Source organism: Rattus norvegicus, chromosome X (assembly GCF_036323735.1).
Source record: "Rattus norvegicus strain BN/NHsdMcwi chromosome X, GRCr8, whole genome shotgun sequence".
In the NCBI taxonomy this organism is placed as follows: domain Eukaryota; kingdom Metazoa; phylum Chordata; class Mammalia; order Rodentia; family Muridae; genus Rattus; species Rattus norvegicus.
The window spans coordinates 144994178-145006552 of record NC_086039.1 but is presented as its reverse complement, the minus strand read 5'-3'; the positions used below and the strand labels follow the sequence as shown (position 1 = coordinate 145006552).

General features: G+C 39.0%; 1 protein-coding gene and 1 pseudogene across 3 annotated transcripts in view; one reads left to right on the top strand and one right to left on the bottom strand.

Annotated features, from left to right (window-relative positions):
• Ldoc1 (LDOC1, regulator of NFKB signaling) overlaps positions 1 to 12375 on the bottom strand; it is a 272729-nt gene that overhangs the window by 104055 nt on the left and 156299 nt on the right. The window contains exon 1 of one of the 3 annotated variants that reach the window (NM_001402267.1): positions 4711 to 4786. The exons of 1 other annotated variant lie outside the window; for it this stretch is intronic. The gene's annotated coding sequence lies outside the window, so the exon portion shown is untranslated. Of the gene's footprint in view, positions 1 to 4710; positions 4787 to 12375 lie in introns of those variants that run through there. One more of the 3 variants, XM_039100224.2, reaches the window with a different exon arrangement.
• The window catches only part of Tpm3-ps1 (tropomyosin 3, pseudogene 1), an 86738-nt pseudogene that overhangs the window by 7751 nt on the left and 66612 nt on the right, over positions 1 to 12375 (top strand).

The following is a 12375-nucleotide window of genomic DNA, read 5'->3' as shown; positions in this document are numbered from 1 at the left end:
AAGCTGTAGTTGACCAACATGCATGTAACTCTGCCATTTATTTAGGACTAATTACTAAAAAAGTAGCTATGTTCTTTGATACCATGTTTTAGGAAATTCAGTTGATTGTTTTATTAGGTTTACAGAAGGTTTTAGCTTTATGAGATTCCTGTGTAAGTTGTTGGCCTCAATTCTTGTGCAAACAGAATCCTGTTCACAAAATTCTTTCCTACAATTATGTCATGTACAATACTGCCTAGGTTTCTTTCAGCAGTTTCAGCATTTTAGACTTTACATTAAGTTATTTGATCTATGTGGAGTTGATTTATGTACAAGGTGACATATATAGGTCTAATTTATTTCTTCTGTGTAATGACAACCAGTTTTTCCAGCACCATTTGTTAAAAGTGCTGTATTTTCTCCAATTGAACTTACTGGCATCTTTTCAAATATCAGAGGAGTGTGGTTATGTACATGTACTCTTTTGGGGTCTTTGATTTTGTTACATATGTGTGTGTGTGTGTGTGTGTGTGTGTGTGTGTGTGTGTGTGTGTGTGTAACACATGGAGTGATAATGCTCTCCTAAAGAGCCATCCACTATCAAAAGAAAAAAAAAAACTCTGCAAGACATGAAATTTCCTTTCAAGTTGTTGGTAAGGAGAGTCTGAAAAACTCCCCAAAATAATATAAGCTACTGCTGTGGCCCTTGGTTTCTTTCTAGAACATGAAATTAAGACACCATATGTTTTGGACACAGGACCTGGAAGAATTAAAGTGCATCAGACCTGAAAGCTTTATATCTGGTTATTAACTTTCCTAATACCAAAAGATTGCAATCAACCAATAGTCTTATTCAGTCACACAGTCTTTAAAATCACTACAATGAGAAGACAGAGGAAATAATCCCTATGGTGAAATGGTGGCTCTTTGTTCCATGATAAATAACAGCTAATTGAACTCAAGGCATGTACTTTGCCTGGTACTGCAAACCTAGCCAACTACATATGTATCCTAAAGGAAAGCAAACTACTTCTACTTTCCCAAAGCAGTAGAATTTCTAACACTGTAAATACTTATCCTTATACTCATAGAGTAGTTTAGCTCTAATCTTTCTCAAAGAAGCTTCTTTTTACAACATATTGACACCATTACAGGAAGCTACACTGAGGGAAATGCAGAGTACCGTAACCATGGGATATTTAGTTCCAGTTGATAAAAATACAATAAAATCCCTACGTCTAAAGCCCAGAATATAAGGGAAAGAGGACAGAAAGATTATAAAAGTCATAGAACCAAGAGGTTTCAGTAGGAGTATGTCTTCTAGATATGATAGGGAAGCTATACCTATGATGACTTAAAAATATGGCTATTTACACAAGACTTGTAAAAAATAACATCACCTGTTGGCATGCCATTATGTTTGTATGTGTTTAACAATAATAAGTTTTTAAAGAAGCCATAAAATGATATAGACTGGCAAGAGAACATGAGGGAGGTTATAAAGAAGCTAATGGGGTAGAATTTTGTAATTGTGTTTTAATAAAGAGCAAATCAAATTAAATTAAACAAATATATCAAAGAATTGTTCATCAAATTTCAAAAGTAATACAGTGAAGAAAGCATAACCATATTAGAAAGTGTTTGAGGAACTATTGGCTATAAATGTGGAAAATATGAATGTCAGTAATTCTAGTGTATACATAAAATTGACACAAAACTATTCATATACCTAACTATAAAAGTTAAAAGTATAAATTCCTTAAATAAACATTGTAGAGCATCTTGTGATCTCAGGTTAAATATTTGTTGTTTGAAAAGCATATCAAAACACAATTCTTGAAAACCATATATTTGACTTGAAATTTAAGGCTTGTATTCTTGAAAACATAATTAAAATATAATTATATGATAGGCTATAAAATATGTTATGAAACTCAGATTTTAAAATTACATATTTTTTTTACTGGCAGGCTATTCAAAGTACATGAAAAACTTTAAACATTGAATAATGAGAAAATAGAATTTAACATGAAAAAATATGTGAACCAACATTTCCAAAGAGAAAATGCACCAATAGAAATCACTGGTGAAGATGCAGAATATCATGAAGTTCTAGGAAAAAAGAGGGTGAAACTTCGAGATACAGCCCTGCCAGATAAACAAGAAAATAGTAAGGAAAATGTGAAAATGTCACGTGCCAGTAAGGGCACACAGAATTGGCATTAACACACTGATGCTGGAATGGAAAATTATACAAACTGAAAATGGCAGGAAAAAAAAATACCATCATACTGTATATGTCCATTTTCTTTTAAAGTACTTTTGTTAGTTATTTAAGTTCATACAAGTTGAGCATATTCACCACTGTCTCTTCTAAAACCATCCAGATTCATGCCCTTTGTCCTGCCCACCGAACTTTGTGGGGTTTTGGTTTGGTTTTGTGTTTGGGGTTTTGTGTTTTGTTTTTAACTCATCCAGTCTGCTTTGGGTTATCTTTATATTCTTGGGTATAGGGTCATCCATTAGACTTTAAGCCACACCCTTAAGCAAAACTGATGCTTCCTTTTTTAGAAGCCATCAACTGACAATCGTCTTCACATAGATGTGAAATATACCCACCTCTTCTCCCCGTGGTGAAATTCTGTTGGGCTTGAACTTACACGGGTTGTATACATTCAGTGACTGTGGGTTTCATGTGAAACCACATAGTTGTTCCCAGAAAGTACTGTTTCTTTGTCCTTATCCACATTGACAAGCTCTAACATTCTTTTTCACTCCTTCTTCTGCAATAATCCCTGACTTGGGTGAAGAGGTATGATTCACTTATCATATTTGGGCTGAGAATTCTGTAGTTTATTACTCTAGTGCACCGGAGCTGCTTTTAGTTCTTTATGTTAGCACCATTTACTTCAAAAAGAAGCTACTCCGATGACGGTGATGAGGGTTGAACTACCCACAAATCTACTAGCATAGTGCTAAGTTTTATACTAACACTGTGTCCATTTAGCAGAATAATAATAGCAAATTCTTCCCTAGGGACTATGAATTACCTGATCAAAAGTTCTTGCCCTCAATAATTGTGCTAGTTATGTGTTTCATCTTGTGGAACAGGCCTTAAATGAAAAAAAATAGTTTACTACATTTAAAATATCCATGCCACCATTGTACAACTGAGTTAGTTACTGATTATTTTTCCATTCTGTTAACGTACATAGCACCTTTCAGCAACATGGAATTTATCCAGTAAGAATGAAGCTATCAGATGGATACCAGTTTGACTTCTTTCTGTTCTATGACTCAAGTATGCGGTGTCATCAGAAATAAGGTCTTACTGTCAAGTTCTGGAGGATAACCAAGAGCAATATCAATAGCATTTAATAGTTGGAGGTCTATGGGACTTCACTGGCTAACAGCTCCAATATATGTGGGAATAGGTTTCCATATGACTTTGTACATAGATCTTTTGTTATTGTTCTATGTATATATTCTTCTAACCAGTTTACCCATCTCCCACCTTATTCATTCCTCCTATTTCACTATTCCCTTTTCTCCCTTTAAATGATTGCATCATTTAATTGGTCCCTTAAAAGCATCCTATGCCCCACCATATGTCCTTACTAGTTTCCTGACTTCCATGGGCATTTCAAAATAAATACACAAATCTGAAGATGCAAAACTAGCATCTGCAACAAGTAAAAGCAATCAACATTTGTCCTTTGGGGAGGAGGGTGTCTGTTTTACATCATTCAGAATGATTGTTTTCAAATACATGCATTTACCTGAAAAATTCAACTTTAGTATTCAATGGGTGAATGGTATTGCATTGTATAAATGTATTATATTTTTACCATCCATTCATTGGTTGATGGACATCTGGGAGTTTCCATTTCTGGTTATCATAAATACAGAAGCATTGAACATGAATGAGACAGTGTCTCTTTAGTAAGATATAGGGTTCTTTTGGTATATGCCCAAGCAGTAGATTAATTTCCAGTGTTTTGAGGAACTCTACACTAATTCCACAGTGAACACACTGATGAATAACTTCAACAAGTAGTGAACAAGTGCTTCCTTTCCCCAAATCCCTACAAGTATTTGTCATCACTTGCTATTTGTATCTTAGTCATTTTGACTGAAGTAAGAGGAAATTTGAAAGTAGTTTTACTTTGCATTTCCCTAATGGCTAAGGATGTTGACCATTTAACAAAATGTCTCCGTCATATTCATTTCATCTTTTGAGAGCTCTTTGTTTAATTTTACGCCCCATTTTTTACTTACATTGTTTGTTTTCTTGATGTGTAGTTCCTTGTTTACTCTAAATATTAACGTGTCAGATATATATGTTGTTGAAAATTATAAAAATAAAATGCTGTCTTATACCCTCTCTAGGTCCGGCACCACAGTACCCCCAAGATATCTGATAGATATCCCAAACTCAGTCAGCAAAGCGTCTCACCTGCTCTGCTGCATCCCATATCACACTGCCGAAGGCCTCTCTGAGCCTGGAAGAAATCTCTCTACCTATCTAGGTCCCAAGGCAGGTTTCCATGCCAGAAACACACATCCCAACTCCATGTCGACCCAGACAAGCCGCCCCACACTTCCTTACATTTAAATCTACACATGAAAGATGATACAACACAATAATTTTTGATCCAATTGATAAAATACAATTGCCCACCTAAACATACAAAGCCCATTACACATCCATCCCTTAAGAACATATATAACCTGCTGAGGTACAGCGTGGAATCTAAACACAGGCTTCCAAATTGTTCTGCCGCGGCTTCGCTCCTCTCTCCTCCCCTCTTCCGTTTCTGTCTCCTCCTCTTCCTTCAAAACTTTCTCCCGCCCATCCTTCCTTTTCGTCCAATGACAGGCCTCATTCTATCTTGTACCTGCCTCACCAGTGACATCATCCCACATACATAATTGTTAAAGTTTTTCCCATTCTAAAGGCTGCCTCGTTACTTAAGTGATAGTGTAGTGTCTTTTGTTTTACAGAAGCGGTCTAGTTCATGAGTTACCATGTATTAATTGGATTTAATGTATTAACTACTGGGGAAAATGCATTCCTGTGTCAGTAAATTCAAGTATAATCCAAATATTTTCCTCTACCAGATTCAGACTATCAGGTTTTATGCTGAGGACCTTTATCCACTTGTAGCTCAGTTTCAAGCAGATTAACAGATAAAGATATAGTTTACACTCTCTATGAATAGCAAGAGAAACTAGAAGAGATAATATCAGCTCCGTATCCTACAACAAAAAACAATAAATGGAATTAGAACCGAAGGGCAACGTGATTATTAGAGAAATGAAAATACTCTAAAGTTGAGGTTAACTTCTCATTGTATAATTTTGTAAATTTGTTGGAAATGTTAACTATATGTTTACTGTAGGTAAATATTTTGGCTAACAGCACAATAAAATTGTTTTACTATCAAGCTATGCAATCAAATTATTGTTCATTTCTTTTTTTTTTATTAACTTGAGTATTTCTTATATACATTTCGAGTGTTATTCCCTTTCCCGGTTTCCGGGCAAACATCCCCCTCCCCCCTCCCCTTCCTTATGGGTGTTCCCCTCCCAACCCTCCCCCCATTGCCGCCCTCCCCCCATAGACTAGTTCACTGGGGGTTCAGTCTTAGCAGGACCCAGGGCTTCCCCTTCTACTGGTGCTCTTACTAGGATATTCATTGCTACCTATGGGGTCAGAGTCCAGGGTCAGTCCATGTATAGTCTTTAGGTAGTGGCTTAGTCCCTGGAAGCTCTGGTTGCTTGGCATTGTTGTACTTTTGGGGTCTCGAGCCTCTTCAAGCTCTTCCAGTTCTTTCTCTGATTCCTTCAACAGGGGACCTATTCTCAGTTCAGTGGTTTGCTGCTGGCATTTGCCTCTATATTTGCTGTATTCTGGCTGTGTCTCTCAGGAGCGATCTACATCCGGCTCCTGTCGGTCTGCACTTCTTTGCTTCATCCATCTTGTCTAATTGGGTGGCTGTATATGTATGGGCCACATGTGGGGCAGGCTCTGAATGGGTGTTGCTTCAGTCTCTGTTTTAATCTTTGCCTCCCCCTTCCCTGCCAAGGGTATTCTTTTTCCTCATTTAAAGAAGGAGTGAAGCATTCACATTTTGATCATCCGTCTTGAGTTTCGTTTGTTCTAGGGATCTAGGGTAATTCAAGCATTTGGGCTAATAGCCACTTATCAATGAGTGCATACCATGAATGTCTTTCTGTGACTGGGTTAGCTCACTCAGGATGATATTTTCCAGTTCCAACCATTTGCCTACGAATTTCATGAACTCGTTGTTTTTGATAGCTGAGTAATATTCCATTGTGTAGATGTACCACATTTTCTGTATCCATTCCTCTGTTGAAGGGCATCTGGGTTCTTTCCATTTTCTGGCTATTATAAATAAGGCTGCGATGAACATAGTGGAGCACGTGTCTCTTTTATATGTTGAGGCATCTTTTGGGTATATGCCCAAGAGAGGTATAGCTGGATCCTCAGGCAGTTCAATGTCCAATTTTCTGAGGAAACTCCAGACTGATTTCCAGAATGGTTTTACCAGTCTGCAATCCCACCAACAATGGAGGAGTGTTCCTCTTTCTCCACATCCTCGCCAGCATCTGCTGTCACCTGAGTTTTTGATCTTAGCCAATCGCACTGGTGTGAGGTGAAATCTCAGGGTTGTTTTGATTTGCATTTCCCTTATGACTAAAGATGTTGAACATTTCTTTAGGTGTTTCTCAGCCATTCGGCATTCCTCAGCTGTGAATTCTTTGTTTAGCTCTGAACCCCATTTTTTAATAGGGTTATTTGTTTCCCTGCAGTCTAACTTCTTGAGTTCTTTGTATATTTTGGATATAAGGCCTCTATCTGTTGTAGGATTGGTAAAGATCTTTTCCCAATCTGTTGGTTGCCGTTTTGTCCTAACCACAGTGTCCTTTGCCTTACAGAAGCTTTGCAGTTTTATGAGATCCCATTTGTCGATTCTTGATCTTAGAGCATAAGCCATTGGTGTTTTGTTCAGGAAATTTTTTCCAGTGCCCATGTGTTCCAGATGCTTCCCTAGTTTTTCTTCTATTAGTTTGAGTGTGTCTGGTTTGATGTGGAGGTCCTTGATCCACTTGGACTTAAGCTTTGTACAGGGTGATAAGCATGGATCGATCTGCATTCTTCTACATGTTGCCCTCCAGTTGAACCAGCACCATTTGCTGAAAATGCTATCTTTTTTCCATTGGATGGTTTTGGCTCCTTTGTCAAAAATCAAGTGACCATAGGTGTGTGGGTTCATTTCTGGGTCTTCAATTCTATTCCATTGGTCTATCTGTCTGTCTCTGTACCAATACCATGCAGTTTTTATCACTATTGCTCTGTAATACTGCTTGAGTTCAGGGATAGTGATTCCCCCTGAAGTCCTTTTATTGTTGAGGATAGCTTTAGCTATCCTGGGTTTTTTGTTATTCCAGATGAATTTGCAAATTGTTCTGTCTAACTCTTTGAAGAATTGGATTGGTATTTTGATGGGGATTGCATTGAATCTGTAGATTGCTTTTGGTAAAATGGCCATTTTTACTATATTAATCCTGCCAATCCATGAGCATGGGAGATCTTTCCATCTTCTGAGGTCTTCTTCAATTTCTTTCCTCAGTGTCTTGAAGTTCTTATTGTACAGATCTTTTACTTGCTTGGTTAAAGTCACACCGAGGTACTTTATATTATTTGGGTCTATTATGAAGGGTGTCATTTCCCTAATTTCTTTCTCGGCTTGTTTCTCTTTTGTATAGAGGAAGGCAACTGATTTATTTGAGTTAATTTTATACCCAGCCACTTTGCTGAAGTTGTTTATCAGCTTTAGTAGTTCTCTGGTGGAACTTTTGGGATCACTTAAATATACTATCATGTCATCTGCAAATAGTGATATTTTGACCTCTTCTTTTCCGATCTGTATCCCTTTGATCTCCTTTTGTTGTCTGATTGCTCTGGCTAGAACTTCAAGAACTATATTGAATAAGTAGGGAGAGAGTGGGCAGCCTTGTCTAGTCCCTGATTTTAGTGGGATTGCTTCAAGTTTCTCTCCATTTAGTTTAATGTTAGCAACTGGTTTGCTGTATATGGCTTTTACTATGTTTAGGTATGGGCCTTGAATTCCTATTCTTTCCAGGACTTTTATCATGAAGGGGTGTTGAATTTTGTCAAATGCTTTCTCAGCATCTAATGAAATGATCATGTGGTTCTGTTCTTTCAGTTTGTTTATATAATGGATCACGTTGATGGTTTTCCGTATATTAAACCATCCCTGCATGCCTGGGATGAAGCCTACTTGATCATGGTGGATGATTGTTTTGATGTGCTCTTGAATTCGGTTTGCCAGAATTTTATTGAGTATTTTTGCGTCGATATTCATAAGGGAAATTGGTCTGAAGTTCTCTTTCTTTGTTGTGTCTTTGTGTGGTTTAGGTATAAGAGTAATTGTGGCTTTGTAGAAGGAATTCGGTAGGGCTCCATCTGTTTCAATTTTGTGGAATAGTTTGGATAATATTGGTATGAGGTCTTCTATGAAGGTTTGATAGAATTCTGCACTAAACCCGTCTGGACCTGGGCTCTTTTTGGTTGGGAGACCTTTAATGACTGCTTCTATTTCCTTAGGAGTTATGGGGTTGTTTAACTGGTTTATCTGTTCCTGATTTAACTTCGATACCTGGTATCTGTCTAGGAAATTGTCCATTTCCTGCAGATTTTCAAATTTTGTTGAATATAGGTTTTTATAGTAAGATCTGATGATTTTTTGAATTTCTTCCGAATCTGTAGTTATGTCTCCCTTTTCATTTCTGATTTTGTTAATTTGGACACACTCTCTGTGTCCTCTCGTTAGTCTGGCTAAGGGTTTATCTATCTTGTTGATTTTCTCAAAGAACCAACTTTTGGTTCTGTTGATTCTTTCTATGGTCCTTTTTGTTTCTACTTGGTTGATTTCAGCTCTGAGTTTGATTATTTCCTGCCTTCTACTCCTCCTGGGTGTATTTGCTTCTTTTTGTTCTAGAGCTTTTAGGTGTGCTGTCAAGCTGCTGACATATGCTCTTTCCTGTTTCTTTCTGCAGGCACTCAGCGCTATGAGTTTTCCTCTTAGCACAGCTTTCATTGTGTCCCATAAGTTTGAGTATGTTGTATCTTCATTTTCATTAAATTCTAAAAAGTTTTTAATTTCTTTCTTTATTTCTTCCTTGACCAGGTTATCATTGAGTAGAGCATTGTTCAATTTCCACGTATATGTGGGCATTCTTCCCTTATTGTTATTGAAGACCAGTTTTAGGACGTGGTGGTCCGATAGCACGCATGGGATTATTTCTATCTTTCTGTACCTGTTGAGGCCCGTTTTTTGACCAATTATATGGTCAATTTTGGAGAAAGTACCATGAGGAGCTGAGAAGAAGGTATATCCTTTTGCTTTAGGATAGAATGTTCTATAAATATCCGTTAAGTCCATTTGGCTCATGACTTCTCTTAGTCTGTCTACATCACTGTTTAATTTCTGTTTCCATGATCTGTCCATTGATGAGAGTGGGGTGTTGAAATCTCCCACTATTATTGTGTGAGGTGCAATGTGTGTTTTGAGCTTTAGTAAGGTTTCTTTTACATATGTAGGTGCCCTTGTATTTGGGGCATAGATATTTAGGATTGAGAGTTCATCTTGGTTGATTTTTCCTTTGATGAATATGAAGTGTCCTTCCTTATCTTTTTTGATGACTTTTAGTTGGAAATTGATTTTATTTGATATTAGAATGGCTACTCCAGCTTGCTTCTTCTGACCATTTGCTTGGAAAGTTGTTTTCCAGCCTTTCACTCTGAGGTAGTGTCTGTCTTTGTCTCTGAGGTGTGTTTCCTGTAGGCAGCAGAATGCAGGGTCCTCGTTGCGTATCCAGTTTGTTAATCTATGTCTTTTTATTGGGGAGTTGAGGCCATTGATATTGAGAGATATTAAGGAATAGTGATTATTGCTTCCCGTTATATTCATATTAGGATGTGAGGTTATGTTTGTGTGCTTTCATTCTCTTTGTTTTGTTGCCAAGACGATTAGTTTCTTGCTTCTTCTAGGGTATAGCTTGCCTCCTTATGTTGGGCTTTACCATTTATTATCCTTTGTAGTGCTGGATTTGTAGAAAGATATTGTGTAAATTTGGTTTTGTCATGGAATATCTTGGTTTCTCCATCAATGTTAATTGAGAGTTTTGCTGGATACAGTAACCTGGTCTGGCATTTGTGTTCTCTTAGGGTCTGTATAACATCAGTCCAGGATCTTCTGGCCTTCATAGTTTCTGGCGAGAAGTCTGGTGTGATTCTGATAGGTCTCCCTTTATATGTTACTTGACCTTTTTCCCTTACTGCTTTTAATATTCTTTCTTTATTTTGTGCGTTTGGTGTTTTGACAATTATGTGACGGGAGGTGTTTCTTTTCTGGTCCAATCTATTTGGAGTTCTGTAGGCTTCTTGTATGCCTATGGGTATCTCTTTTTTTAGGTTAGGGAAGTTTTCTTCTATGATTTTGTTGAAGATATTTACTGGTCCTTTGAGCTGGGAGTCTTCACTCTCTTCTATACCTATTATCCTTAGGTTTGATCTTCTATTTGAGTCCTGGATTTCCTGTATGTTTTGGACCAGTAGCTTTTTCCGCTTTACATTATCTTTGACAGTTGAGTCAATGATTTCTATGGAATCTTCTGCTCCTGAGATTCTCTCTTCCATCTCTTGTATTCTGTTGGTGAAGCTTGTATCTACAGCTCCTTGTCTCTTCTTTTGGTTTTCTATATCCAGGGTTGTTTCCATGTGTTCTTTCTTGATTGCTTCTATTTCCATTTTTAATTCCTTCAACTGTTTGATTGTGTTTTCCTGGAATTCTTTCAGGGATTTTTGCGATTCCTCTCTGTAGGCTTTTACTTGTTTATTAATGTTTTCCTGTGCTTCCCTAAGTGTGTTCATGTCTTTCTTGAAGTCCTCCAGCATCATGATCAAATATGATTTTGAAACTAGATCTTGCTTTTCTGGTGTGTTTGGATATTCCATGTTTGTTTTGGTGGGAGCATTGGGCTCCGATGATGGCATGTAGTCTTGGTTTCTGTTGCTTGGGTTCCTGCGCTTGCCTCTCGCCATCAGATTATCTCTAGTGTTACTTTGTTCTGCTATTTCTGACAGTGGCTAGACTGTCCTATAAGCCTGTGTGTCAGGAGTGCTGTAGACCTGTTTTCCTCTCTTTCAGTCAGTTATGGGGACAGAGTGTTCTGCTTTCGGGCGTGTAGTTTTTCCTCTCTACAGATCTTCAGCTGTTCCTGTGGGCCTGTGTCTTGAGTTCACCAGGCAGCTTTCTTGCAGCAGAAAATTTGGTCTTACCTGTGGTCCTGAGGCTCAGGTTTGCTCGTGGGGTGCTGCCCAGGGGCTCTCTGCAGCGGCAGCAACCAGGAAGACCTGTGCCGCCCCTTCCGGGAACTTCAGTGCACCAGGGTTCCAGATGGTCTTTGGCTTTTTCCTCTGGCGTCCGAGATGTGTGTGCAGGGAGCAGTCTCTTCTGGTTTCCCAGGCTTGTCTGCCTCTCTGAAGGTTTAGCTCTCCCTCCCACGGGATTTGGGTGCAGAGAACTGTTTATCAGGTCTGTTTCCCTCAGGTTCCGGCGGGGTCCTGCCGCTCCTGGGCCCTCCCCCACGGGAGCCCAGAGGCCTTATACAGTTTCCTCTTGGGCCAGGGATGTGGGCAGGGGTGAGCAGTGTTGGTGGTCTCTTCCGCTCTGCAGCCTCAGGAGTGCCCACCTGACCAGGCGGTTGGGTCTCTCTCTCACCGGGTCTGGGAGCAGAGAGCTGCTGCGGGCCGGGATCCGCGGGTGTGGGACTTCCGGTAAACACAGAACGTGCCCGGTCCTAGAGAAATTCTGCTTTCCTGTGTCCCAAGCTCACCAGGCAGCTTTCTTGCAGCAGAAAATTTGGTCTTACCTGTGGTCCCGAGGCTCAGGTTCGCTCGTGGGGTGCTGCCCAGGGGCTCTCTGCAGCGGCAGCAACCAGGAAGACCTGTGTCTATTGTTCATTTCTATATGTGTATATTCTTTTAATTAATCGATTTCACTTTTAAAATGTCTTTTATATGCATAACCTAGACAGTAATATGTGTATATATTTAAGCAAATGTATCTGTGAGTATAGTACAACATACAAAGAAGAACAGCAAATGTTAACACTAAGAGATGAGTAAGGCAGTTTCTAGCTGGAGACTGACCGTGCTAATTCCAGCCCACAGCTGCCTGCTCCCAAAACCCATGGGAGAGGGAGCTGGGCACCAAGACGTGTGGGCACTCCTCAGACTGCATGGCAGGAGAGACCACCACTTCTGCCCACCTTTGCCCACAT